General features: G+C 44.8%; 1 protein-coding gene across 2 annotated transcripts in view; it reads left to right on the forward strand.

Moving 5' to 3' along the window:
* NHEJ1 (non-homologous end joining factor 1) overlaps positions 1-26,842 on the forward strand; it is an 83,060-nt gene that overhangs the window by 53,481 nt on the left and 2,737 nt on the right. The gene's annotated exons all lie outside the window — the stretch shown is intronic.

Genomic DNA, 26,842 nt, shown 5'->3' on the forward strand with positions numbered 1-26,842 from the left:
CTTGGGCCATCTGCCCCTCATCGCTTGCTGCGTTTTCAGCCTGCCCTCCCCCTGCTCCGACAGTGATGTTCCCCGCCTGGCACTCCCTCGCACTTATCTTGGCGTGATCCCAGGCAAGTCTCTCAGACCGTTGCTCTGTCTTCCAAGGCATGCCCTCCTGCCCCGGGATTGGAGGCAAAGCCCTTCCTTTGGTTGGTCTCTTTTAGTTCCTTCATGTGAGAAACATTTATTGAGCACCTACCAGATGCTGGCTTTTTATTAGACACCAAGAGTGTCATTCTGTGTTGTTAAACTGAATAGGCATTTAAGTAATTACCGTTTGTAAGGCATTGTGCTTGAAGATGGGCTTTCCAGAATCACTGAATCCCTCGAGAACTTGGCCCCTGAGGTGCTTATAACCCAGCAGAAGGGTCAGACATGTAAATCCTCAATCATGGCACAATGAGGAAAGAAACGAGAGCAAATGTAGATCCAAGTGGATAGGCTTTGGAAGCAAAGCACAAGAAAGGCTTAATTCTGGCCTTTTGAAGGAGGTAGGATTGTGGGCGGCAGGAAGGGGTCTCAGAGAAGACTAAGAAAGTGAAGAAATTTCTGCTGGACCACGAAGGGTGAGAATTTCCCCAAGTAGAGAATGTGAAGAAGGATGTTAGAGTGAACAGCATTCCTTTCCTTCTGGAAATGTATTTTTTTGGGGGGTGGGGGTGGGGATGAGAAAAAAAGCATTAAACAGGATAGCATTTCTTCCTCTTTTGAGTATTTTTTGAGTGCCTACTATGTGCCAGTCAGTGTTCTAGCTGCAGGAAGCAGTGACCAAAACAAAGCCTTTGCTCTCATGGAACTCACACTCTCGTGAGTCGTCAACATGACCGTGGCATTCTTTTCCTCTGTCCCGTTGCTGCTATCATCACCATACTTCTAACTGTATTAAGTCCTCTGAAGTAAAACAACAATAATAATAATAATGACTCTTAACTCTGGGTGTCGTCATCTCCTTATTTGGTGCCATCTACATCTTTCTAGGTTGTTTCTTAGCCAGTTAGTAACTGAGACCAGATTCTGCACAGTTTGTGACAATTGATACTTTTGATGAACACCCTGTGTCACTGGGAGATTATGAGGCATCTTATATTTTAGTGTTATTGTTATTTCACAACGTACTTGTGAATTCTTTGAAAACTGATCATCTATGTAAGTAACAAATGGTAAATATTAAACTGGAAAATGCGATGACCCAGAATATCTCCTCCTCCATCGAGCAAGTGATTGGCGCTCACCATTGTCGTGTTTACCTCGGCTGCATCTGCTCCGTTTCTTTGAGTTACTGTGCTGATTCGCAGGGCCCATCTTCTGCCCAGCTGATGTGTGTTTCTGTTTTACCCATGGTCTCCTCATGGCTTTAAGCCATTTTAATTTGGTCAAGTTAAGCCTTTCTTCCCAAGTCTGCAATTGCCTTTGCCTCAATTCTAAGAGAGGCTGACAGTAGGAATGAATCCAAAATTCCATTCATTTTACATTCACCACATCTGGGTTTCTTTTAGCATCATTTTTCCCCTTGAGAACATTTTCAAGGTTCTCCTAATTTTCTAGTGTTTTTTTTTTTGGAGGAGGGGGTGCCTTTTGGAAGATTACTCAGAAGTTTCCAGGACTGATTATCTAGTCTTAAGTCTATTTATGTATGTTCCCACCTTCTCTACCACCTCCTCTACTTTAGGAAAATCATTTTCCTTTCCTGTCTTCGTTTACATGTAGGCATCTTATTCTCGAGACCCGAATTCTGGGTGATACTTATCCTCTGTTCCCCTCTGTTTCCCAGGGGAACTGTTGATTCTCCAAAGAGTAGTCTTGACATATCTTGCGTTCTTTTATAAGGGCACCCTCTAGGTAGAGCAGCAATTCATTTTCACGTCTCCTGATTTCACTTCAGCACCCACCCTTGTTCTGTCCGTTCTGGAGATCTCTAGCTGGTCTTCTGTGGTTGTCCACACCATTCTCAACCACTAGGGGACACTCCATTTCCCTTAGCTCTTTTGGCCTAAATGTGGGGAGAAATCTGCCATTTCCTTTAGTTTGTATCTGGTCCAGGGCCACCACGTTCAGCCCTGCAGGTTGTGTACTGAACAACTCCATTGAACTCCATTCACTTAAAGCATGTTGCCCCTTGAGTCATGCAATGCAGTGGCCCTGCCTTCAGTTCAACCAAGGCAATGTCGGTATTTTTTTTTTTTAACCTTAGGCAAAACAGAACCAAAAATATCAAAACCAGAACCAAAAATAAATAAATAAATAAGAGAGAGAAGAAAAGTTTAGATAGGAACAAATTGTTCCCCACACTGTCATTACATTATTCATATAGATGATGCAAGTTTTGTTAAACAAACAAACACCTTACATATGGGTGCTCTGTAGGTGGGCAGACCTGGCTTTGAATCCTGACTTGCCATCCACTGGCTATGGCATTTGGGTTGAGCAAGTTACTAAATGGAGGCTCTAGAGTCAGGCGGTCTGGGTTCAAAACGTTCAGGTACTAGATGTGTGACGTGGAGAAAGTTACTTCACCTGTCTGGCTTCAGTTTCTTTTTGTGGAAAGTGGGTATATTCATACTGTCCACAGAGTTGTAAGAGCTCAGCAAGATAGCATACTTGAGTACCTTTCATGGTGTGGGGCACAATAAACATTCAAAAGTGTTGGTGGTGTGTCTATTTGTTATTGTTCTCGTACTTCTTTCCATTTAGCAGCCAGTATATTTAACACAGATGCTATCTTTTTGGTTCAGTGTTTATGCGTATAAATGAATTTGAAAATAGTTCTCATTGTTCTCAAACTGGCATATCGTCCCCCAACAAACCAAACAAAGAGAACAAAATAGAGTTCACATTGAGGCAAGGATGAGATCCTCTTCTGTCAGTCGGCAAAAATTGAAATCAATTCTTAGGTCTTTGGCGAGATTATGGGGAATTGGGCATTCTTCATACAATTTTAGTGGGAATACAGATTGATATACTATTTTTGGAGGGCGGGTTTTTTTTTGGCAGTATCAGATATATCCTTTAATCCATCAGGTAGGAATGTGATATATAGAATTATTAACGTGAACACTTGTGCACGAGTATGTTCAAAGCAGTGTTGTTTATAATGGGGAAAATTGGAAATAGTTAAATGCCTGTTGTTTAGATATGAAAAAAATTACTGTTTATCCATACAATATGATACAATGATGCCATTAAAAAAGAAATGAGGTAGACCTGGGGGCACCATCTGACTTCGGCTCCAATCGTGATCTCACTTAGGGCATTAGGGCTATCCTCACTAACCTTACTCAAGCCTCACCCTTCTTGAAGATTTCCTTAGCTCCTGGGTTTTTGAAAACCCTGTCCTTATCTCTTGGTAGGTATGTGTCTGTTTGGTTGACTTCCTCATATTAAAGGCCGTTCCTTGGTGAAGCCTGGAAAATTATTCTCTTGTTCTAGACCAGGTCTAGCCTGGGGTTAGTAATTATAGTGTGACTGCTAGTGGCCTGTGCCATATTCCCGGCAGATTCTTACCTTCTGTCCACCTTCTTGCTTTAAATGACAGGAAGCTTCCTTTTTTTCTTGTTTTGAAGATCTGTGTCCACTAAGCTACCACTCCCCTTAGTGGACCTCCCACCGGGTTCCACCTTCCAGTTTCAGGGACATGTCTTGCACTTCACTCTGTTCTCTTTTTCCAGCCCTCCCCAGTTCCTGAGCCCTTCTGCTGTGCCTTCTGGAATTAATGGTGTTTCATCAGCAAAATATCCTTTATCTTTAGTCTCTTCTCTGAGCATTCCCTTTTCCTCACTCACAAACCTGGCTTTTGCTGAGGATGCTTCTTTATCTGCAGCTCCCCTCATGTGGTAGCTATTTCTTCTCTGATAGTCCTATTACCACCGAGTGGGGTGGTGGGATATGTGTCCTTAGTGCTTCTAATTGCTGCTTTCTGACCATTCTCCTTCTTCTTCCTTAAAAAGCCCAATTTTGACTCTCTTGTCAGATTCTATCCTCCAGTACTCATTCTTGTTGCAGTGCAATGACTCTGAGTCATTCCCATTTGTTTCTTGAGGACTTTAGCTCCTGACTCACTCCACTTTCTCCAATCTTTCCTAATTATCTTGATTTCTGCTCTATCTCAATTCACTAATTTCTGTGGTCATGCTCTGCAGCAGCGCTTCTCAACAAGAGGAGATTTTGCCCACAGGGAACATCTGGCAATGTCTGGAGACTTGTTTGGTCATCATAACTTGAGAGGCACTATTGGCATCTAGCAGTAAAGGGTAGCCACCAGGGATACTGCTCAACACCCTATGTATGCAGGGTGCCTACATCACCGTGCCATGACAAAGAGTTGTCCAGCACAAAATGTCTGTAGTGCCGCTGTTTAGAAACCCAGCCCTAGAGTCTACTCTAGACATTATCATGGCTAATTGCCACTGCTCCAAATCTCAGTCTTACACATCTTACTTTCCAAGCACTTCTTCCTCTTATTGTTCCAGCTCTTTTTCTCTACCTTGACTCAACCTTTCAACCTTCCTTTAATCCTGCGAGGACCTCCAGTCCCTTGATCTTACCCTCCTTTACATTGTCCTGGCTCCTTTTATGTCCTGCTTCCCTTCTTTACTCAGCTTCTGTGGTCAATCATTATAAGCACTTCCTTGAATGTGTTCTTGGTCTGTCTATTGCCCATCTCTTATGTAGAGTCAAGCTCAACTTTTTGGCCTCTTCTATCTACATATATAGCCAAATGTGGACAGTTCAGGAGAAAAACAAAACAAAATGTAACAACCATGCTGACTAGTTTCAATTTAAAGTCTTGATATACGACTCTTGATTCCAACTCAGGTCATGATCTCAGGGTCATGAATTCCAGCCCTGTGTCAGGCTCCACACTGGGCGTAGAGCCTGCTTAAGATTCTGTCTCTCCCTCTCCCTCTGCCCCTCCTTTTCTCTGTCTCTCTACACAAAAGATCCCTTTCTGATGAGCACTGGGTGTTATTCTGTATGTTGGTAAATTGAACACCAATATAAAATAAATTTATTATTAAAAAAAGATCCCTTTCTGTCAACTATAAATAAATAAATAAATAAATAAATTAATTAATTAATTAATTCTTGACCATAAACCTCAAATGTACCCTTAAAACTCCCAGGCAAAAAAAAAAAAAAAAAAAAAAACTCCCAGGCAATCATGTGGTATTACTCTGACCCATTCACTCCCCCATTATTTCACACCTTCTCTTTCCTCAAGCCACCTTGACCCTGCTTCCTGTTTTGCTGGGGGAAAAAAGGGTAATCATCAGAAATGAACTTTAACATGTTTACCCCACCACTTCTACTCACTGCTAACATATATACCCTCATACACTGTCTTTCTACTTATTTGAATAGAAAAATTTACCGTCTGTCCATCCAAAGGCAGTTCTTCAATTTGTGCATTAGATTCCATGTCACCTATCAAGGAAATTGCTCCAGTAATTCTCCTTTCTCTAACGTTTTGCTTTCTATAGGTGTATCATATTAGCACGCAAATGTGCTGTTATTTTTCCCATCTCAAAAATTATCCTCTTGATACCCCACTTTGCCCACCAGTTACTAGCCTGCTTCTTTGCCTGCTTTACTGCAAAACTCTGTACAAGAGTTGTCTATTTTCATTGTGTTCAATTTCCTCTCTTCCTGTTCTCTTGAAACCATTTCAAGAGAATAGGAAGGGTTTTTAACTTCCATCACATCACTGAAGTTGTTCTTGAAGAGGTCAAGACTGACTTTCTCATTGCAAAATCCAATAGTTAGTTCTTGGTTCTCCTCTTATTTGGTCTACAAGCCACCTTCATACAGTTGGTCACCCAGTCCTTCTTGACATACTTTCTTCATTTGGCTTCCAGAGATGTGCACTTTACTAGACTTATTTTCTATTTATATTCTCTCTTTCTTCTTCACAATCTCCTTTGATATTTTCCTTTTTTCTGCACTACATCCAAGTCTCTGTCCTTGGAGCTCTTCTATTCTCTACCTACCTTCACTCTGTTGGTGATTACATTTAATCTCATGGCTTTAAATACCATTTTTATGCCTGTATCTCCAGCCCAGATCTTCCAAACCCTAGATTTGTATTTTCAGCTGCTTGTTCAACATTTCCAATTGAAAGTCTGATAGCTCAAACTCAACACATTCAAATCCAATTCCTGACTTCCCCCTCCCTATCTAGCGCACATGTGCCAAGCATGTTCCTCCTATAACCTTCCCTTTGCAGTTGATGGCAACTCTGTCCTTCTACTTGGAGTCATGTTTAATTAACTCTTATCTTTCTCTCATCCAATCCATCAAGAAATTCTGTTGGTTCTTCTTTCAAAATAGATATAGACTCTTCTACTGCTTCTTCTACCTTGATCTGAGCCATCTTCAATTTTTGCTGAGATGACTAGAGCAGACTCCTAACTGGTCTCTGTGCTGCCACCCTGGCTCTCCTATAGTCTGTTCTCAATTTGGAAGCTGGACTGATCCTTTAAATTTCTAAATCATCCACTTCTTTGCTCAAAACCCTGCAAAGGGTTCCCATATCACTTTAAGTAAAAGCAGCACTCACAATGGCTGTTAAGTCCTGTTTTATCTGACCCCCGTAACTTCTCTGACCTTTCCTACAATCTCTTACTCCTTTACTTCACTCTAGATACATTGACCATCTTATTATTCGGTATGCTGTGCACTCTCCCTCATTAGGCCTTTGCACTAGCTATTCCCTCTGTTTCCAGCACTTGTCCCTCATATACCCATGAGCTAAATCTCTCAGATCCTTTAAATTTTTGCTCAGATGTCATCTTGTCAAATCCCGCCCTGACCACCCTATTTAAAATGGCAATCCATAGGGGCACCTGGGTGACTCAGTCAGTTGAGCATCTGCCTTTGGCTTAGGTCATGATCCTGGGGTCCTGGGATTGAGCTCCCCCTTGGGCTCCCTGCTCAGTGGGGAGTCTGCTTCTCCCTCTTTCTCCACCCCTCTCCCTGCTTGTGCTCTCTCTCTGAAATGAATAAATAAAATTGAAGATAAATAAAATGGTAATGCACCCCTCCATCTCTACACTCCCAATTCCTTATCCTACTCTTTTTTTTTTTTAACCCCTGTAGCATGCAACATCCTTTAACATACTACTTTATATTAGTGATCTTCTACCCCTAAAATATAAGTGCCATAGGGCAGGAATTGTTTTATGTTTTGTTCATTTTTGTGTCTCAGTAACCAAGAACAGTAGCTGGAACACAGTGGGCCCCAGTAAATACCTGTTGAATCAATGCTCATCTAGTTTTAGGCTTGATCACAGAGCACAGACGACTGACAGGTTGAGTTCAATGAGCAGTAATTTCATCTCTAGCACCTGATATGTACAGAATCTTTCTCGGCTCATTACCGACACTTCTACCCCGTCAGGTGTTCTCCTCATGAGTTACTAGTCTTGCAAAATTCTACCAACTTTATAAAATAAAAAGTTTAAAGAGGTTAAAAAAAGAAGAAGACCAAAATAGCAAAAAGTCAGTTCTCTCACTTTCCTCCTGCCCTGAGTTATGTAGAAAGAAAGGAATCTTAGAGCACCGTGTTTTCTTCTCCAAGTGTCCCTCCCTCAGTTTGATTCCTTGATTTCTGGGCTCTGGGGTCTGGTTTTAGGAAGTGTTCTGGATGAGGCCAAATGCTTTGTGCCCAGGGGCCCCCAAGTAAACGAGTCTCCACTTCTCTCCCCCAATCTAAAATTTGATTTACTGAGCTTCTTACTTTTTGTCAGCTTCTCAGAGCTTCTCTTCTTGAGCCAAACCCAAATGTGGCCTAACTACTACATTTATTGCTTCTCCTAGGATTTCTCTGGCTTTCTGCCTTCAGTGCTCTTTATGACCTCAGTGAAAATGTTTCTACTTCCGTGAAACCTGCCCCTTAGTTCCTTTTATGTTCTTCAGGTGATGTTGCCTCTCTGGTTGTGTTTATTTAAAATTTTTAAAAAGATTTATTGATTTATTTTAGAGGGGGGCAGAGGGAGAGGGAGAGAGATTCTCAAGCAGACTCCCCGCTGTGCATGGAGCCCGATGTGGGACTCGATCTTACGACCCTGAGATTAGGACCTGAGCAGAGAAACCCAAGAGTCAGATGCTTAACCAAGTGAGCCACCCAGGCACCCCTCTGATTGCATTTATCATAGCACCCATTTCCCTCCTCTCCGAACTAGATCCCAGGTTATTAGGAATTTGACTGAGAAACTAATTCCTGCTATTTATGGTGCTGTCCCTATTCACTGTTGGCTCTTGTTGCTGTGGTAAGGCTCTTTCTGAACCAGATCAGGCCTGGGCATAAGAAGTGGGCAGAGGCTAAGGGCCCTGCATAAAAGGTTGCTATTGTGTAGGGAATGAGCTGGGTGCAGGCCAGCTCTGAAGTGACCATTAGGTGTAAAACATTGTCCTGATACAGACACACACGTGCTAACAACTGCAGGGAGCTCCTTTAACACTCAGGGTTCTCTGTGAAAGGTATGTTCCTCAAAACCTGGGGACCTGGCCTCTTGCACTAGATATCTACATGCTGCACAGTCTCTTTATCATGGTTGGATTTTATTTCCTTGTCCCTCTCTGCTTCATTCTCCCTCAGATCTTACAAAAGCCACCTCGGTACTTACAGACAACATAAGTGGAAATGGAGGAAAGCTGACTTGGCCAAGTGTCTCCTTAGCCTTTCTCCCATGCCTGCTACCCACCTTCCCTTTGTAGGAAGGGGCTGATACAGTCTCTCGTCCCTTGGTCAGCCCTTCCTTTAGAGTCTCCCTCGGGTGCCCTTCTGCTCTTGGCTAGTGGCCTTTGGGTTGGAACCGGGGTGAGGACTGTTACTCCCTGGGGTGGGAATCAGAGGGAATAAAATTCCTCTCCCACCCTCTTCCTCTGTTTTGGTGGGTTGGAGGGCCAAAGGCTTGACAGATAATGTTTTATTATTAGCAGGTGTTCAAGATGCCCTGTAACCAGAGCCTAAGTTTTGTCCTTCCTCCATCCCTCACCTGGAGATGAACCCCGGAGTAGCTCTTCTGTTGCCTAGGGTCAACCTGGTGTCAGGGCTGCCTGTTCTCGCCTCCTAACTGCGCCTGAGGATAGGAGTTTAGCAAACTCAGTGGGAATCTTAAACCCACAAGATTATGGCTTCCTGCAAGGAAGTGGGGAGTGTATCAGTAGGAAGCGCTAAATTAGGTAACCAGGGCATCCTGTCCTCCTCAGTGAAACCTAGATCCAAAAGAGCGTGAGATGTACTATACCTAGAAATGATCTTAGAGTACGTGGACTGTGGCCAGGAGAGAGGACAAGGAGTGGAAATGTCCTGGGCTGAAGGACTGGGGTCTCAGGAAGCAGCTTTTACCCTTAGGCCTGATCATATCCTTTTAGGAAACCTTCCTTCATGTCAGACCTGTCTTGACTCCTGCAGATTCACACTTCTCTCTTTCTCCAGATCCCGTCTCCCACCCTCAGTTCCCCCATAGTGTGACCATACTCCTATTCTGAGTCAAGCTCTGACTTGAAGCGTATCTTCCAACCTCCACTCCATCTCTCTGTACCCCACCTTCCTCTGGTAGCTCTTTAAGACCTTGGTAGGCCCTGCTCAATTTTTCCTAGGCGCTGGATTTTAGAGTCACCATTGGACACTTCTAGGTCATGTCCCCCCACTGCTATCCCAGCCATGGGTTTAACAGGTGTCTTGTTGTGAATGAATATTTTGAGGTCAACTGTTGGCAGATAACTGGGGCCTAGCAATTGAGCTTCTAGCACTGTAACTTCCTAACCCACAACCTGCCAGTCCTCTTTTCTTTCTGGGAAGTGACTTTGTATCACCCCCACCCCCCCCAATTTTTTTTTCTAGAACCTCTGCCTCCTTGGAATCCTTGCCATCTTTAAACTCAAGGTCCAGAGGGGCCAGGCACTGGTTCAAGTCTGGAGAGCATGTTCCTCAAATAGACTTATTGTGCTTGGGCTCTGGTATCTGCTCACTGCAGATACTATGTAAAATGATTTTCACATTTTCACTGGGATGTTTGATTTCATCTGGTTTTCACTGTGTCTTTTAAAATATTTTCACTAGGGATCCTTGGGTGGCGCAGCTGTTTAGCGCCTGCCTTTGGCCCAGGGCGCGATCCTGGAGACCTGGGATTGAATCCCACGTTGGGCTCCCGGTGCATGGAGCCTGCTTCTCCCTCTGCCTGTGTCTCTGCCTCTCTCTCTCTCTGTGTGACTATCATGAATAAATAAAAATTAAAAAAAAATAATTTCATTAGTCTTTAAAAAAAAATAAAATAAAATATTTTCACTATAAAATATTTGATACCTATTAAAGAAAATACACGATGTATCTAAGGCATGAAGGGTAAGAAAACAAATACTGCATACCCACCAGCCACTGCGTTTTTAAGCAATTAACAGTAATATTCAGTTCCTTTCCTCATGTCTCCTTTCCCCTTTCCCCTCAGTGGGTTAAAAATAGTGAAAGAGCAGCTGGAGAAGCCTTGAGGGTCACTCTGTTTCCTTCTCCACAGAAGTGCCTACATCTGCCTACTGAGAGCTTAGGCATTGACCATGAGTGTTACTTTTATAACAAAAAAGCTGTTCAGGACACAGTTTATCCCTCACAGTCCCTCCCTGCCCCCAATAAAATGGCTTATCTATTTAAGATGCATTTCCCAAGAGGACCTTTGACAGCTTTGGTGTCTTCTTCTGGCCATGTATATCTCCCTCTTGCCCTTGGCCTCCCCAAACCTAAAGATCCACAGTGATTCAGGTGGTACCAGGACCCACTGATTTTTTCATCCTGCTCCATTTTGCCTGGCTCTTACCAGCTACATATCTAGAGATAAACTGCCCACGTTTGCCTGCCAGGGTTGGCCACATAGGCAGAGGACAAGCACTGTCCCTCTTCCCTAGAGCCATTGGACATTATTGGTGTCTTCTCCAGCAGGCTCACAGATGCTAGCAGAAGCATCTTGACATGATTAAGGCTGTACATAGTCTCAACTATTAAGGAATTTGTAATCCAGTGAAATATTAATCTGCACAAATATACACAGTATATTAGAGGCCCTCATAAGCTTATCTGTTTAAATATTACGTCAGCGTACACAACTGATGAATCACTGAACTCTACCTTTGAAACTAGTAATACACTCTATGTTAATGAATTGAATTTAAATAAATGAACAAATATTATCTTGGCAATTCATCATAAGGAAAAAAATTTCCTCCATTAGCTTAAGTGAAGAGAAAATTTACTGAAGAGGCACAGGGAGATCTCTCAGTACCTAATTTCAGGACACTTAACCATGTGTCGCAGGGGCTGGAGAGATGGCTTCTTTCTCTGGGGTCTCAAGATCGCTCATTTATGGCCCACACATTTATAGCTCATTTATAGCACACAGCTTTGGCTTGCCTGGTTGTTCACTCTGACTAGCTGTGTGGCCTTTCTAATTAACTGTCCACTGTTACCTGGTGAAAGTCTCTACAGTGTTTTTTTAACCCTGGGTCCCATGGTTCCCTTGAGCATCCATGCTTAGAATTCAGGGTTTTGGGACACCTGCGTGGCTCAGTCGGTTAGGCATCTGACTTCAGATCAAGTCATGATCTCAGGGTCCTGGGATCCAGCCCCATCTCATGCTCTCTGCTCAGCTTGGAGTCTGCTTTTCCTTCTTCCTCTGCCTCTCCCCCTGCTCATGCTCACTCGCTCTCTCAAATAAATAAATAAATCTTAAAAAACAAAAGAATTCAGGGATTCATGAGTTGGATGGAGGGGATTGCAACCTTATCTTCAGTATCTTGTAACTAAAATTCAGCATTTGCTTCTATTATAAATATAAGCAAGATCCACTACTGTATTAGCAGCATCTATGATTTCTGTCACCAACAGAAATCATAGATTTTTTTAATTTTTAATTTTTTTATTTTTTAAAATATTTTATTTATTTATTCATGAGAGACAGAGAGAGAGAGAGGCAGAGATACAGGCAGAGGGAGAAGCAGGCTCCATGCAGGGAGCCTGATGCGGGACTCGATCCCGGGACTCCAGGATCATGCCCTGGGCTGAAGGCAGGCACCAAACCGCTGAGCCACTGATTTCGGGGATCCCCAAAATCATAGATATTTTTATATCATTTTATAGTTGCTACAGATATCATGAAATATAGTTTATGTTCATCACTGTTTGAAATTATGAGGTATTAGACCCACTGCTAAATCTTCTAGTTTAATGTATTAATAAAGAAGCATTATGTTATTATATCACTCATTTAAAAATATTTGAATAGCAGCATTTTAATGAATTGGTTTTCTTTGTAATTTTATATGTTTTATTGTAATGTTTTTAAAAAGAGTCCTCAATCGTCACTTGACTGTGTAGGAGACAATGGCACACAAAAAAGGCTAAGAACCCATGCTGGGTGGCTTTTGGGTCACATTCCTGATAGAGAGAATCTGATTGGTCTAGGGATTGAGTTCTCTTGGGTCAGGTGTCCACCTTGGTCTAATTAGCTGAGTCTAGGGGATGTGATCACGTAATACAGATAAGATCCCCTCATCTTGCCCTTTCATGGGGCACTGTGGGTGACTAGGACACACTTCCAAAGAAGGGAGCTTAACTGAGCAAGCCACCTTAATTTGCTTTGAAGCCATTTGTATTTGATACAGAGAACAGTTTTCTTGCACAGTCATGCTGTGCCATCTATCTAGGAAATACGTGCTGTGGGAACACCTGGCCAGCTCAGTCGGTGGAGCATGCAACTCTTGATCTCTGGGTTGTGAATTCAAGCCCCATGTTGGGTATAGAGATTACTTAAAGTCTTTTTAAAAAACGTGCAGAGTGCTTGAGTGGCTCAGTCAGTTAAGCGTCTGCCTTCAGCTCAGGTCATGTCAGGGTCCTAGGATAGAGCCCCATATCAGGCTCCCTGTTCAACACAGAGTCTGCTTCTCCTTCCCCTTCTGTGTACTCTCTCTCTCTCTCAAATAAACAAAATATATTTTTTTAAATGTGCTGTTGATCATCAGAGAAACCAGTAGAATGTGGATAGATCATCATGAATCCAGAAAGAGATCTACTGATGGTTTAAGTGGCATCATGTTAGTATGGCAAGGAAACACGGTTTGTAATTGGAATAATAGTAAAATTTTAATGCTGAGTGAAAAAAATTCCCCTCTACCTCCCCTCCCCCAGGATCATGGATCCTTGGGAGAGCCACCCTTTCCACATGCATTTTTCTCCTAATTATAGGTTCCATGTTCAACCTGTCATAGATGTGCTCAACATATTCATCCAAGATATGCAGTCATTGTGCCAGGATACAACATGATACTTAACTATCTGCTCAAAGAAGGGCAAAGGACATTAACACTGAGGACATGCATTCTTCTCACCTGGGGCTGAGTTAGGAATTTGCCGAGATTTTCAGAGCTTCTCATTTTCCTGGGACAATATCATACATTCCCTACATAACACTTCCTCCTTGCTAGCTTTCCTGCAGTCACACCACTAACTCTAATAGCTCTGGCAGCAGTGATTTGGGCTGGGGGCTGGTGGTTGGCTGGTTCCTGTAAATCTCTCTCCTATTTTCAACTCAATATGCTGTTCTGAATTAATGGACCTATCTTTCCCCCTCCCCCAGCCCCACCTTCATATCAACCACATGGCATTGCTTCTGTTTGCCTCCAGCACAGGTTAAGAGCAGAGAGTTTGGGGGAAATCTCTGACAAAGACAAAAACTCCTCCCTGCTTTTCTTTCAGGGCAGGATGGGCATAGACCTGTGTCATAGAACTGAACATATTTCGCTGAACCCACAATCATTCATTTATTTCTTTGGACCTAGAATAATCTGGCTCAAGGGAAAGTGCTAAGTAAGTGAATAAGTGTATTTGTTTCTGTGGCCTGAGATTTTTTTCCCCTTGATCCTGCTTTCGGGAATTATCTCCTGCTATTAAGCAAGGATTTATTCTGTATGTGTGTGTATGTATTTGTGTGTGTGTGTGTGTGTGTGTGTGCACTCCCTTGTTTATTTAATAAAGAATTTAAAGTGGCTTTTTCAGTAATCCTTTGAATCTTACTATCTCCCAGTCCCAGTCCTGGAAAACAGTGTTCCCTTCACCTATTCCCAGAGAACTTGGAGCTGAATATTTACTAGAGTCTAATTCAGCATCCTTAGACCTCAGGCTGGCTTTAGCAGGAAACAGCCTTTGGGATGGTCAGGCTCAGTGCTCAACGATAGAGCTCAGATTGTGGGAAGCTGCCATCAGAAAATCTCAGGGCATTGAATTTCAAAAGTACCCAGGGCTCACAACCTCCAGGTCTATTTATTCCTCTCATCTCCCTACCCCCAGCACCCTTCTTACCCCCTATCCCAGTCAGTACATCCTTTGCCTGATACCAATAGTTTTTGCTCTTACAAGCTGATAGGAATAGCTTTATAAAGAAAGAGCCAAAAAAAAAAAAAAAAGAAAAAGAAAAAAGAAAAAGAGCCAGAAATGGCTCCAGGTTATGCTGTGTGCGCTAACTTAAACTCTACTGGGTTATGGCAATTTTTTTTTCCTAGGACTGTAAAAGGGCAAAGAACCAAGAGTTCCAGCCTCTTGATTTTTAGACTCAGTGAGGGACTGGCAGTTAAGGGCCCATATCTAACTGGGCTAATTAGTCAAAAGAAGGTCCTCAGCCAGGATTGGGGTACACTTCCATTCCAAAGCTCTGAAGCTCTGCAGTGAATATAGACTGTAGACTCCACAGGGCCACGTCTGTGCCCCCAAGGCAAATGCCCAGCACACACCTCCGAGCCTGGCATATTGTAGACACTCAGTAAGTATTTGTAGAATGCACCTGAACTCTAGGAACTGACAACCTGGTCGAGGAGATAGGAAATGAGTAAACAAAGAAACAGTTGAAAATTACTGAAATTGTTTTGAGGGAAAATAATAGACTTCTGCAAGGACAAATACTTAAGATGATATGGTCGGGGGCCCAAAGAAGTGGGTTTATTTAAACTGAGTTCTTGGGATCCCTGGGTGGCGCAGCGGTTTGGCGCCTGCCTTTCGCCCAGGGCGCGATCCTGGAGACCCGGGATCGAATCCCACGTCGGGCTCCCGGTGCATAGAGCCTGCTTCTCCCTCTACCTGTGTCTCTGCCTCTCTCTCTCTCTCTCTCTCTCTGTGACTATCATAAATAAATAAAAATTAAAAAAAAAAAAAAAAAAAAAGAATCTCTTAAAAAAAAAAAAAAAAAAAAAAAAAAAAAAAAAAAAAAAAAAAAAATAAACTGAGTTCTGAAAGGTGAGGAGGCACCAGCTTTGAAGGCAGTGAGGGCTATATATATATATGGAGATGCCCTTAAACCCCTGGCCAGCTAGAAGTCATGCCGAGGAGGAAGTCTGCATGCCTATTTATCTAGATTCTTGGAGGCTATTTATAGAAAAAAAGGAGAGTCTACTGTTGATTCATGGTTAGTGTGTTCACCACGGCCCCCACCCCACACCATTCCTTACATATCCAGCTTTGTTTTATAATGCCTTAGACCTAGCGTTATTGACTGGGAATCAAAGGCTCCAGTGTGTGGCTGGCCATGAAGAACAATTATTTGTTTATGCGTCTGAATCCTCAACCAGACTATGAGCTTCTTGAAGGCAGCGAGCTCCATCTCAGCCTCAGGATACAGCACACTATGTGGCATGGTCATCAGTTTTGTTGAATGATTGAGTTAATCATTTAATTAATCATTAATATTTGCTGAGTGCTTTCTATGTGCCAGGCAGCATAGCAAGCACCTCCCATGTATTAGCTCATCTAATCCTCATGATAACTCTATAATTATTCCCCAAAGTACCATTGGAGAAACAAAGGCTTAGCAAGATAAAGTGATGGATTTGGGAATTTGAGCAGAAGCATTTTTGACTCTAGAGCCTGTACCATACAGCCGAATTAAAGTGCTTCTGGTTGCCTTCAAGGAGTAGAGATTGCTTAGAACGCTCAAGGGAATGGGATTAATACATTACACATGTGATCTCACGTAACACTTCTCACAACAACCTTCATGGATAGGAATTATTTTACCTGTTTTGTAGAGAGAAAATTGAGGCTCAAGGAGATTAAGTCAGAGGTGCCTCAATGGCTCAGTCAGTCTTTTGATTTCAGATCAGGTCATGACCTCTTGGTCGTGGGATCGAGCCCTGTGTCGGGCGCTGTGCTCAGTGTGGATCTGCTTCAGATTTCCTCTCCCTCTCACTCTGTCTCTCTAATGTAAAAAAAATAAAAATAAAAAAATTTTTCAAAAAAGAGATTAACTCACTTAGCTAAGATAATAAAACAAATATGTAAATGACAGGCTTACTTTCAGAGACAGGGCTGCGTGGCTCTGGATCCCGTGCTCTGTCTCCGTTCTGTGTTAACTCCAGTCACTCAGTCACTGGACAAGAATCTGCTACACTGTGTTAAAGTCCTTTAAATGTTGTCCAGGCCTGTTGGGAGCCTGAGAGTCTATTCCTGAAAGAGGAAACAGAGTGGGAAAATGGGAAGCAGATAGGGGGAGAGCAGAGACTTTATCTTTCTTAAGAATCCTTTTTAAAAATTGAGTTATAATTCTTCTACCGTAACATTTACCAGAAATGTGCAATTCGCTGGTTTTACAATATTCACAAGGCTGTGCAGCCATGGCTACTATTCTAATTCCAGAACCTTTTCATCACCCTAAAAAAAGAATCTCTGTACTGATCTGCAGTCATTCCTTATTTCCTCCTACCCCCCAGCTCTAAGGAAACCGCTAATCTACTTTGTCTCTATGTGGATTTGCCTATTCTGAATATTTTATACAAATAGAATTATACAAGATGTGGTCTTTTGTGTCTGGCTTCTTTCACTTAGCATTATGTTTTCAAGATTCATCCTCTGAAGCAGGTATCAGTACTTCATTCCTTTTTATGGCAGAATAATATGCCATCATTTTGGGTATAGCACATTTTGTTTATCCATTCATCAGTTGACGAACACTTGCATTGTTTCCACTTTGGGGTTATTATGAATAATGCTGCTGTGAACATTCGTGCATAAGTTTTTGTATGAACATATGTTTTCAGTTCTCTTTGGTAGAGACCTAGCAGTGCAATTGCTAGGTCATATAGTAACTTTACATTTAGCTTTTTGAGGAACTGCCAAATTGCTTTTCATGGTGGGTTATCTTTTATTAATAAATGTTTTAAATTGAAGTGTAAGATGTATATAGAAAAGTGCCCATGTCATAAGCGCATAGCTTGAAGAATTATTACAAAGTGCACATGGCCATATAATCAGTACCCAGTCAAGAACTAGAAAGTTTCCAGTGCTCAGTACACACCCCCTCCACAGGATAACCACTATCCTGATTTCTAATATGATAGATTATGTTTGCCGGTTTTGAACTTCATGTAAATGGTATGATACGGTATATACCCCTTTGTGTGTCTGACTTCTTTCACTCAACAAAATGTTCGCGAGGTTTATCTATGTTGTGGTGAGCAGTGCTTTGTTAATTTTCATTTCTGGATAATATTTCATTGTAAGATCATACCACAATTCATTTATCCATTTGCACTGGATATATACATAGAACTGGAAGGGTTGCTTCATAGTTATACACTGGATTTAATAGATCCTGCCAAACAGTCTTCCAAAGAGACTATATCAGTTTGTACTCACACAAGTAGCATCTTAGAGTTCTTGTACCACACAACACTTGTATCACCTGCCCCTTCCCTTTTGGCCATTATAGTAAATATGTAGCAGTGCCCTGTTGTGGTTTTAACTTCTCTAAAAACTAATGAGGTCCTATACTTTTTCATGTAATTATTGGTCATTTAGATTTGACCAAGCCTTTTGCCAATTTTCTCTTGGATGATTTTGTCTTTTTCATAATGATTTTTAAGAGTTTTTTCACATATTCTTCTATTCTGGAAATGAGTCCTTTGTTGGTTATGTGTATTATGGGTACTTTCTCCCATTCTACAGCTGTTTTTGCTCTTAGTGGTGTTCTGTTGATGAGCAGAAGTTTCTAATTCTGGTGTAGTCCAATTTATCAGTCTTTTCTTTTGTGATTTGTGTCCTATTCAACTCTTACCTACCTAGGGTCATGAAGGTCAGGCCCTTATCGTGTGTGTGTGTGTGTGTGTGTGTGTGTGTGTCCGTGGGTGTGTGTATGGGGAGGCAATGCATCACCCTACAGAGTAAAATTTCGCAGGGTGGACAGGACACTGTGTCACCCTACAGGGAGCAGGCAACAGGCGGGGGAGCGGGGAGGGCAGGGAGCCCCGTGAGATGACAGCCACCATGGGCTGTGTTCCCAGCTGTCAAGCGTGTAATCTGGAGTGAAAGAGAATCCCTTTAGTGGTAGAGGTCCTACAGAGAATACTAGCAGATCCTCTAAATCACCTCTGTGCCCTCTAGACCCAACTGACTGTCCTTGCTTCTCCCCTCAAACCGGAAAAAAAGAAAAGAAAAGAAAAGAAATCTGTACTCCTGAACAGTGCTTGTGGCCTGGGACAGGGATCCAGAGCCTTCAGAGCCAGGTGCCTGCCTCATAGCTGTGATTTTTGTTGTTATTAAACCTAACACATTTTTTTCTTCCTGATTTTTACCACACGGTTTCATCTCCATTTGGGAAGAGGATGGTGAGGTGGCTGGACTCGGGAGGGGTGCTTGACCATCGTTCAGACTGGTTGTCTCCCAGACGGGCTGGCCGGAGCCCCTCCCTGAGCCAGAGCGGACAGGAGCTGCTTGTTCTTGGAGCAGGAGTGGGAGCTGCTGCTGCAGTTTCTGAGGGGCTCCGAGGATTCCTCCCCCCCAGGAAACCACTCTGGTCCCCCAGCCCCTTTGCTGCTTGTTAGGCGCTCTCCAGACTAGAAAGCCACGGTTTGTGCTGGGGCTGGGTGGGGCCTCGGGGACAGTTTAGGCTCAGCCCTGCAGAGGGGAGGGGTGGCTATGGAGTGAGCAAAGGGTCACAGCTTAGGCTGTACCATTTGCTTGTCACCTTGAGAAGTTCCACCTTGTCTAGCAAAACCCCCTTTCAGAGGCAGCCACCACAAAGGGCTCTTATGAGCACAGCGGCCCCTGCCCCCACTTCCACTTCCACTCCCTTTACCATTATTTTTCTTTTGGGGGCAGAGCTGAGGGGCCTTCCTGCTATGACTTTGAGGGGCTGTACTTATTTTAAAAGGAGATTTAGAGTCTAGAGCCTCCCTGTACCAAGAGACTCCTTTTGCTGATTTTCTAGTACCATTGGAGGACACCCTAAGGCTTGAGTAAGGCTTTCCTTCTCTGGAGGGCCTTTTGTCTTTTCCTCTCTCAGCCTCTTGGGCCATTTGGGGATTTAAGAAGCAGGTGAGGGCTAGCTTCTAGTACTAGGCCTCAGAACAAGGACCAGTGTCCTTCTGGGGAAGTGGGAGGCGGGGGCAGAAGGGAGGAATGCCCGTCTCCCTGGGTAACTCTAAGAGGTATTATAGCATGGTGGTTCAAGTGTATGTTCTGGGCTTCGGCCTCCTGGGTCTTCTACTTCAGCATCCTACCACTTTCTAGCTGTGACCTTGGCTGGGTTACTTAACCTCTCTGAGCCTTTGTTTTCTCATATATAAGATGAGAATGATTTTAGTGCCTCATTGACAGGGTTACTATGGAGATTAATTGAGATAACGCATTAAAATGCTTAGCCTCATACCTGGTACACCAGAAGCATCCCAGAATGGTAATCTTACTGATACTATTCAGGCCATGTGTTTGGACATCTCTCTCATGGTCTCTCTTCCCATCTCTTATCTCTTCTTCTTCTTTTTTTTTTTTTTCAAAGATTTTATTTTTATTTGACAGAGAGAGAGAGAGAGACAGCACTTGCGGGGAAAGCAGCAGAGGAAGAGGGAGAAGCAGATTCCCCACTGAGCAGGGAGCCCCATGCAGGGCTCGATCCCAGGACCTGGAGATCATGACCTGAGCTGCAGGCAGACACTTAACAGACTGAGGCACCCAGGCGGCCCCTCATCTCTCATCTCTTCTGACTGTACAGCCCAGGGAGCTAGCTGGGCCTCAAAGTGGAAACAGAAAAATCTGAATAACATAAGTAGAACTGGACTTTATCTCAAACTGTTTTGAACTGTGCACATATCTTATCTCCATTGCATTTCTAGCACCGAGAGAGAAAGAGAGAGAGAGAGAAAGGCAGCGAAATGATCCCATAAGAAGGGCAGGCCACAAAGAAAGTGATTTAGCAACTTGAGATCTCATACCTGCAGGCCTGAATGTATGAATGGATATATGCAGCCGTTCCCCCACCTTGTTTTAACGTGAGGAGAGGCCAGGTGGATTGGACTGGATGTGCAGGCTCCCAAACACATGATTCTGTTCAGGCCTTTCTGTGTCCTCTCCCACGCAGAGCTGGGCGCTGAGTGGGTGGGGGCTCAGGGCCTCAGGGGGAGCTCGGGGCTGCAGGGAGAGCAGGGCCGGGTTAGCCGCACCGCCAGGTCAACGGCGGCCACCAGAGTGGTCAGGGTAAGGCCTGGCGTGGCCCAGACCCAAACAAAGCTAAAGCAGACCAAACACAGGAGCAGCCTCAGCTGTCTGGTCTTGGCGTGCCATCTCAAGGGCAGCGTGCCTTGGGCACTTAGGGTACCGTGTGCTCTCCCAAATCAGCGAGATTTGCAATCAGTGGGCTGAGAGACTCAGGGCTGTTCTGTGAAGCCCAAGACAGAGGCTGGATCTTGCCCGAAGCTCTGAAAGAGCTCCTTCGAGAGCCGAGCCGCTATGAAATAATTGAAGTGAGGAGGAGGGAGAGGGAGCTGGTGGTCTCTGGGGCACCCGGACATCACTGCCCTGTCTCTTCCCTCTGTCCTAGTAACATTTTTTTCTCTCAGACTCTGAAGAAATGCTGAGATTAATCCCATAAAAACACATTTATCTCTTCACAGTGTGCATGATGTGTCTGCAGCTCATGTTTTTCTTCTTTCCAAAGAGCCTTTGTTGAGTATGTGGTTTGGGAATGGAAATGGCATAGTCTCTTGCACAAGGCACACTCGGGGCCAGGAAGTGGTGGTGAGAAGGGGCTCCCGGCTGAAGCATTGTTGGACAAGTTGGGCTACTTGGAATGCTTTTGCTGGAGATTTTTGGGGGGAGCAGGCTGCTTGTGGAGAGGTTAGCTTCACTCTCCACTATGGTACCCGCCCCACCAGAAAGAGATAAGGGGGAGTGAGTGTGAGACCTGAGACCTTGACCTCTGCAGGGGGAGTGTCTTGAACTCTGGGAGAGCAAAGGAGATCTTTGAGAAGCAACAGGGCAGGTTTGGGGGAGATGAGGAGACATAATATATACTGAGCAGGTGACCTTTACATTATTGCATGTGTGGCCCTTTCCAGTGTCTCACGAAAGTAAGCACTGGTAGGCAGCCTCGTTTTTCTGGTAAGGACTGTAGCCACTGAGAGGCAAAGCAAGGGTCCAAAGCTAGGACCTGCTGATACGGAAGCCAGGCAGCCTTGGTCCTTACCAGAGTCTCAGGCGGGGCCCCATGTGTCGATGGTGGACAGGGAGCTATTGGTGGGTTACCAGCTAGGGTTCCCATGACCGTGTGTCCCTGCTCTGGGCGTTGACTAGTCACTGAATTGTTGGAAGAACATATGCTTCGGGCTGCAGCAGGGAAGGGTTAATATTTGGGTCAGACCTGGGTTTTTTTGTATGCACTATAGCATTAAGGCTTTTCTTGAGCCTCCTTGGCACTGGGCCGGGGCCAGGCAAGAAAAGTCTCAGTTTGCCTTACAAAGGAAAAGGACAGATATTTCTGGGTACCTACTCTACTCTCTCATTTAATCCTTTCATGAACCCTGATACAGATATTGTTTGTCTCAGCACCCTCCCCCACCCCACCCCACCCCACCCCTGTCCATCTATTCATCGCTCCATTCTCTCTCAAGAAGCAGACCTTGACAAGTGTAATAACTGCCCAAAGTATTCCCACTAGCAGGTAGACCTAAGGTACAAATCCGGGTCTTTGGGTTCTCAAGCCAGACCTTAAAGCTTGTTTCAACTTCTCTTTTTTCTTCGAAGAATTTTTTTCCTAATCCATGGATAATCTTGCTGCTTCCTCTTTGAGTGAGAAGCCACTTGTGGCTTTCTCTTTTTAAACCGTGATACTTCCCCTGGGCGTTGGGTTCATCTTTCCTTCTGCTCTCACCCTTTTGCTACTAAAGCTGGGTCTGTGCTGTGGACCTAGGGGTCATTTCAGGTTTTCTTTGGTCTAGGGATTTATTTTAGGTTTCTGGGTCATCCCCCTGTGACATCTACCTTCTGCCCTGGAGTGGAGTGATCCTTAACTCCACTTGAATGATACACCTCACTCCATCAGCAAATCCTGCTGGCCATGCCTTCAGATATACCCAGAATCTGGTCACTTCACGCCACCTCCCTTGCTGCCACTCAGGCCCAGGCTCCCATCACCTTCCACCTGGTCACCCTAGCAGACTTCTAGCAAATCTGCCCACTTGGTCTCTTGGCCTTCAACACTCAGAATGATGCTTTTAAAATGTAAATCAGATCATTTCACTCCCCTAGAAGCTCTAATGGCTTCCCATCTCACGGAACAAGCTAACATGCTACATTAACTCACGCTTTCTTTCTTTTCTTTTCTTTTTTTTTTTATTATTTCCTTATGATAGTCACACACACACACACAGAGAGAGAGAGAGAGAGAGAGAGAGAGAGGCAGAGACATAGGCAGAGGGAGAAGCAGGCTCCATGCACCGGGAGCCCGATGTGGGTCTCCAGGATCGCGCCCTGGGCCAAAGGCAGGCGCTAAACCGCTGCGCCACCCAGGGATCCCTAACTCGCGCTTTCAAATAAACACACAGACATGAATGCACCAACCTGCCTTGCTCATCCTTCGATACTGGGTGACCATCTAACTGATCGTGCTAACTGGGACTTAATAAGAGAGAAAGAGACCTCTATTAATAAACAGTAACAGGCGTGAGCCAGGGCTGGACCCAGGCACACTGGGAATCTGGTCCCTTGACCCAGATAGCCACGTGGATCATTCTCTCACTTCTGTTTGGGTCTTTTAAGAACATTACCCTGTCAGAGAGGCCTTCTTTGGCCTCTGTTCAGAATTGTAACACATTCCAGTCCTTATCTTGTAGTGCCTGTGCCGATGTATTTTTCCCTGTGGTGCTGTCACCATCTGATAGCATGTATGTGTATGTTTTAATTAGCTATGTGTTTGTTGTTGACCGCCCCCTCCCCCAGAATGTAGACTTCAAGAGGGCAGAGGATTTTTTTCTTTTTTATCTCTTGTTCAATCTGTCATATCCCTCGCATCTCAATCATCCTGAACACTGTAGATGGTTATTAAATATTTGTTGGGTGAATGGATTGAGGGTGAAGAGGAGCGCTGGGGAGGAGTTCTGTTGGTAGAGTCCTTCCCAGTAGAGTCCTCATCCTAAACCATTTTTTTTGTTGTTGTTCTTCTCTATTTATCTTGGTAACCCTTTGGCAATGTGAGATGTTAGAAGAAGTTTCCAATGTGCCCTTAACTCTAAACGGAGCTGGTGATGAAAATGTCCATGATTTCCTAAAGGGAGGCTTGAGCTCTCCAGGGCAGGGAGTTTGTGAGACCTACTGGCATAGTTTACCAAGGTGCGAGTTAAGAGGGAAGAGAGGAACTCCTACCCTCAGGAAGTTGTGTGTTGGGGGCCCTGCCCCGAAGGGTGTGCCACTATGACAGCTGAGAGCTGCACCCGGCTTCTGGGGCTGGTGCTAGCCCAGAAGACCTGCTCAAGGCTGATGCTGGGGAGTTCCAGTTGGCGTGCTTCCACTCTGTCTTCTGTCCCCTACACCTGTCTCCTGGGCCATGGGCCCACATTGGTAGGGTGAGCAGTATGTCAGGGTCCAGCCTTTCCTTACTCAGGATTCTAAAGGTTTCTTTCCTGAAACAGCCTCAGGGAAAGAAAGGATGGAGAGTAGGGTGGGAAATCTGTTTTTCTTTCTTTCTTTCTTTCTTTCTTTCTTTCTTTCTTTCTTTCTTTCTTTCTTTCTTTCTGTCAAGATTTTATTTATTTATTTGAGAGAACTCTAGCAGGGGCTGGAGGGGCAGAGGGAGAGGGAGAAGCAGGCTCCCCTGAGCAGGGAGCTCAACTCGGGGCTCTATCTCAGGACCCCGAGATCATGACCTGAGCTGAAGGCAGATGCTTAATCAACTGAGCCACTCATTCCTGAGGAAAGCGACAATTGGATCTCTCCAGCAGATCCTGCTGAGGTCAGAGAGCAGGAGGGAGTCTTGGAATTTCTGGACCACTGGAAGTGAGTCTGAGACCTCCCAGCAGCGATGGGAGTAACACACACATCTCCGCTAAATAGGGGAGTTTGGGCGCTAGGAACCAATGTGGGCTGCAGTAGGGAAAAGGAGGAGAAATAAAATGCCCTATAGGATTTCTGTAGCTTTGATTTTCCTAGAGTTCCTGAGATAGCCAGACAGCAGGGGCCAAAGTCCCAGTGAACTGGAAATGGGAAAGCAGTGTAGCTCTGTGTCCCCTGGAGGGTCAGAGTCTAGCAGTTCAGTTAGTGAAGAGGTTCAAAACGTAGCAGGCAGTCTACAAAGGCAAACCCAGAGGATGCTTCTAACCCCTCACCCTGGATTCAGTATTCATTTGGAGCCCAGCAAACCTTGGCAAGCTCAGGTGTAGTAGAGAAAGCCACTTGGTGAAACAAAAGGAAACTCCCAGGGGCATGGCCTTAGTTCAGAAAACCAAGCCCTTAGCAGCCTGGAGGGTATGAATTTAGCCTTCTGGTCTTATTTCCCACAAGGTACATCAACATATCCCGTCTTTTCACACCTTTGTGCTTCAAATATTTCTCCACATTCCCGGTGGGACTTTGCAAGGCTAGACAGATACCTCCTCCCCTTGGTCCCCCTTCTTCCCCCCAGGCTTTTTGCAGGACCATCAGAATTCCTCCCTTTCTTCTTCTCTGGGTTATTACCCTTTCTTTATAACTCTGTGACAGCACAACGCTTGGAAAAAACCCTAAATCTGCCCGTTCCACACACTTGAACTTAAACTTTGAGGCAGGGACTCTGTCTTCCTTAACCTGTAACTAACTCAGTCCCATTCCGAGGAGGGAAGCCTGCATCTCTCCCGGAGTGCCTAACTCACAGCAGGATCTCAATAGCTTTTTGCTGCGTAGAATTGATTCTGATCTGGGTTAATCAGATGAACGCATTCCACAGTAGACCGACCTGTCTCCTCTGCCCTCCCCGCTCTGGGCAGTGACCCGCTTTGCGGCTGGTACACCTTGCTCCTGGCTCCTTCGTACTTATGGCAGGGGGCACTGCTGTTTGCTTTTCTTAGGCCTGACCGGCCTTTGATCTCGGCCGCCTGCCCCAGCTCCCAGCACAGGAAGCCAGTGTTCCTCCTTCCCAGGCCCAGGGGCCTTTCTGCTTCCTTTGCCTTGCATCTCGTGAGGATCACGCCTAGGGAATCAGTGATGATGGGAATGACTGGGATTGAGGGAGGGCCTCAGCCCCTGAGGGTTCCAGGTGGGGCCAGCTTCTCAGGGAGAACCTCCAGATTCTCTGTTCACTTCTTTGCTGTCACCTGCCAGGGCTTAGTCCTGAGCTGGATGGCAACTGAAGCGAGCCATCAGCAGTGTAGGCGCGGGTGGATGTGACCCTGGGAAAGGCTGTCTGGCCCTTTTGACTAAAACTCTGCCGTGTAGAGAGGTGAATAGGGGAGTCATTATATGTGTCAGCCCTGAGGCCACCCTGTCTGGATTCTGATCCTGCTCCGCTGCTATCTAATTGGAGCCACCTCAGTAAAATGGGATCAAACTAGTGCCTACCATGTTCATTCATTCACGGGTAGTTATAGAGCCCCTACGACAGTCCAGGTGCCAGGGAAACAGGGAGTAAGACCAAATGGGTTAATATATTTAAATGCTTAGGACAGTAAATATGCAGTAAATATGCACAGTAAATATGCAGCAAATGTACCAATGTTCTTTCCTTCTTTTTTAAAAAAGATTTTTTTAAATTTATTTATTTATTTATTTGAGAGAGAAAGAGAGAGAGCATGAGCCTGGGGTAGGAGCAGAGGGAGAGGGAGAAGCAGGCTTCCCACTGAGCAGGGAGCCCAATGCAGGGACTCGATCCCAGAACCCTGAGATCATGACCCAAGACAAAGGCAGACACTTAGCCAACTGAACCACCCAGGCACCTCCCAATATTCTGTTTCTAGTACTTTTCTGAGAGTACTCAGGTGGGATAACTTTTGACAACAACTGCAGGACCAGATCTCTCGGAGACAGGGAAGGACAGAGGAAGGCCCAGGATATAGGTTCTGTCTTTGGACTTAGGCTCAGGACGGCACTGGCTTTCGTGGCCTCTCATTTCTGCCCCTTCATTTTGAGACTCAGTACAGGAGCTGGCTAAAGATCGCCCTAGAAAACGTAGGAGTCTGTTTGGTTCCATGGAAAGGGCAGCAAGGGGTGACCTAGGACTGCTGAGATTTTGCCTCACCTATTTGTACAGAGAGCACCGTGCCCACCAAGCTGCGCTGCGTGTGGAGAAGCCTACGAGAGGCAGGCCACGTTTCTTGAGCAATCTGAAGGGAGGTCCTGGAGACATGAGAGATAAGGAAGGAGACCAGCTGTTGGCCTCTCTCCACTGTCAGGGCTCTCAGGCTGTAGGGGACGTAGGTGGAGCTGCAAGAGGACAGGACTTGGAGGAGCTGACACTGAGGAGCATGGGCATGGGAGGGAATGGCGGACGGCCTGAGAGTTTGCCTTCATTTCCAGTTTGCTCCTCCGGGCTCT

The sequence above is a fragment of the Vulpes vulpes genome, chromosome 16 (assembly GCF_048418805.1).
Source record: "Vulpes vulpes isolate BD-2025 chromosome 16, VulVul3, whole genome shotgun sequence".
Classification (NCBI taxonomy): Eukaryota; Metazoa; Chordata; class Mammalia; order Carnivora; family Canidae; genus Vulpes; species Vulpes vulpes.